The sequence below is a fragment of the Geospiza fortis genome, unplaced genomic scaffold (genome assembly GCF_000277835.1).
Source record: "Geospiza fortis unplaced genomic scaffold, GeoFor_1.0 scaffold85, whole genome shotgun sequence".
NCBI lineage: Eukaryota > Metazoa > Chordata > Aves > Passeriformes > Thraupidae > Geospiza > Geospiza fortis.
In genome coordinates this window covers 2,375,387-2,378,537 of record NW_005054358.1, presented here as the reverse complement: position 1 = coordinate 2,378,537, position 3,151 = coordinate 2,375,387, and the positions used below count along the sequence as shown (strand labels likewise).

At 49.7% G+C, this 3,151-nt stretch overlaps 1 protein-coding gene across 5 annotated transcripts in view; it reads right to left on the bottom strand.

Annotated features, from left to right (window-relative positions):
• The window catches only part of CACNA1B (calcium voltage-gated channel subunit alpha1 B), a 330,258-nt gene that overhangs the window by 53,034 nt on the left and 274,073 nt on the right, over positions 1–3,151 (bottom strand). The gene's annotated exons all lie outside the window — the stretch shown is intronic.

Below are 3,151 nucleotides of genomic sequence, written 5' to 3'. Positions count from 1 at the left end.
CAGCAGCTGAGTGGATGCCCCCCCCCAGCCTTTAATTCCTGCTCTGCCCTACCTGGAATTGCAAAGCATTGGGCAGAGGCCACGCCAGGGCCATGCTCTGTGAGTGAGGCCCCTCCTGCTCCTCATCTCCATCCCTGCACGTTCACATCTCTGCATTGGCTCTTTCAGCCCTTTTTTCCTGCATTTTTCTAAACCTGGTTCTATTTTGGAACTATTGGTTCAAAATTGGATCAAACTGGTTCTATTGGTTCATTTTTCTACATTGGTTCTTGTGGCAGCAGCTCCCTGGCCACAGAGAGCAGACACAACTTTCCCAGGCATCAACCTGGGGAAGGCTGTGAGAAGATCAGAGAAAAGAATGAGAAACAATTCTTATCTTAACCTGCTGCACCTGTTCTTGTGCACATGTGGAATGTGTTATGGGGATTTGTGTTAACCACCAAAGGGTGGTTTCTTAATTAGCCACTGGTGATGGTGTTTGGATTGGAGGAGCAATTGGGTCCACCTGTGTCCTGACTGTCTGTAAGGGTGATGGGTTTCTTAATTATTATAAAAAAGTGATTGATCAGCCTTCTGAGAATCATGGAGTCAATACTAATTATCACCCAGCTGGGGGCCTGCAGCGACATGTTCTCAATGCCAGCAGTATTTAAATCAGGTGAAACTGCAGTTTAATAAATTTTCCCAAAGCTGGCCACATGGGGCAGGAACAGAGGGCTGCATCCTCCTGCTGCTTTTCCATCCTCAGGACTGGAATAAAATCTTGGAATGGTTTGGGTCAGAAGGGACCTTTAAGCCCATTTTCCTTCCCCCCTGCCATGGGCAAGGACTTCCCACTGTCCCAGGTTGCTCCAAGCCCTGTCCAATCTGGCTTTGAGGGCAGGAAGGTTTTAGTGGCAGTGGAGGGCCTGGTACAAGACCACATCCACCACATTGCACTGGCTGAAGTGGAATGAATTCCACGAGGGGCATCCTTCCAGCTGCCATTACCAATCCTGTTATCAGTCCTGTTATCAATCCCATTATCAGGCCACCACTGCCAACACCCCGTGCCAGAACAAAGCAGGGGTGTTCAGGCCTGGCCATCAGTGTCCCCTGCACACAAACTGAGCTGCTCAGGGCACTGTGCAGATCCCTCTGATCCCTGTCCATTGTCCCTGGGGGAGGCTGGCATGGATGTGTGTGGCTTAGGGAAGCGTGTGCTGGTGGCTGTCCCCTGGGGATGGAGGGCTGCTGGAGTGAGATCAGGCAGGAGCTGCATCAAAGAAGTGTTGAAAACCAAGTTTAGAAAGGAAAGTGGCAGGGGATGATGACCCATGGGCAATCTCTGTCTGAAGGGAAAAGCAGAGAAGGAGATCTGGTGGCTACACAGAAATCAGGGAATTGTTCAAGTTGGAAAAGATCTCTGAGATTGAGTCCAACCATTCCCTCAGCTCTGCCAAGGCCACCATTAAATGCTGTCCCCAAGTGCCACATCCACACAGCTTTCAAATCCCTCCAGGGATGGGGATTCCAGTGCCTGACCACCCCTTCCATGAAGCAATTATTCCTAATATCCACCCTCAACTTCCTCTGGAGCAACCTGAGGCTGTTTCCCCTTGCCTTGCTGCTTCTTACTTGGGAGAAGAGATCAACCCTCCTGGGTGCTCCAGAAGGGAGAGGATTTAGAGAGAGCAGAGACACAAAGGACTGAGAGCTCAGGGCTGGAGTAGTCCTGGGGACATGTGCCTTTTATATGAGAGATGTTTGTGATCAGCTCCATGTTGGACACTGCCAGGGGAATCTGGTGACCTCCTTCAGAAAATCCTCTCTTAGTATTGAATATATCCAGTTGCTCATAAACCAAAAAAACTCTTCTTTCCCACCTGGGAGGAGAAGGGAAAGGCACATGGGTCCCTGGGAGCTTAGCCTTATTGGAGTTTTGGGGGTAACTCCCATGACTCTGCAAAGGTTTTGATGCTGAAATGTCTCAGAGCCCAGCCTGATCCAGTTCCCTGGCTGGGCCAGCCTGTGGGAGCTGGAGGGAGAGACAATGTCCCATTAACTGAGCAGGGAAGGGCAGCCCTGTGGCTGCTCCTTGCCTGTGAAATAGCTCCAAAAATGAGGATTTAGCAGCATGTGGGCCTGGTGTTGAGCAGCAGAAACCTTCCTGAAGGAGAAGACACCAGTCTGGGAGCAACCAGAGGCTCCCTTACCCCGTGTGAGCTGTCAGTGCTGCTTCCTCCCAGGAAAAGTGGCCAAAGTGGGGCTGGAAAAGCTTCAGTCTGTTTGTGGCTGACTTGCAAATGTTTTCACAAATCTTCAAACCATGGCAAAGGTTTGGGTGTCCTTGGCAAGAAAACACATCCCATGGCAGAGGGAGTGGGGACAAGCACCCTGAGCCTTCCCACAGCACTCAGAGAGGGTGAGCTGAGTAACTTCAGCCTGGCTGCACTGAAAACAAAATCCAAAGCCTACAACACAGGATTCACCAGCAGATAAATGAACACCATTTGTATGGGGAGGAAAACCTGGGGGTTTGTGCATTATTTTGTACCAAGGAGATTAAATAAAAATGCATTTTGTTAGAAACAGTCACATGGTCTTCACCACCACCTGTAAAGGAACATGGGGAGCACAGTTCTGAGCACACACAAAACAGATCTACAGGCAAACCCCTGGGACTGAGGAAAAAAGTTATGGTCAAGTTCAAATTCATCACACTCTGATACATCATCAGCTACAACATGCACTGGGACAGGAGAGGAGCAAATTATATCAGGTAATATCAGACTGTCAGGGATTGAGACAGACATTGGCTGCCCTTAAGGAAAAATCCTTCAGAATTTAATGATGAGTCTGGCCACTTTGTGAGATGTACAAGGCTTGTTAGCAGGGAGACAGCAGCCCTTGTAGGGCTGGCCAGAAATCCTATGTGAAAGCTGTTTGTTTATTCATAGCCCCACAGAGCTTTTGTGACAGGAACATTCCTCCAGTCCAGACTCTTCACCTCTTCCTTTCCCTGTGTCCCTGTCACTTCCCTTCACCCTCACCCTGCCCTGTGACCCACACTGGGCAGGAACCCCAAGGGCCAGACACATGCCCTGCAAAAAACCTCCCACATTAACACAGCAGAATCCCATTGGTCTTTTCCCTCTCTAAATTCAGCAGG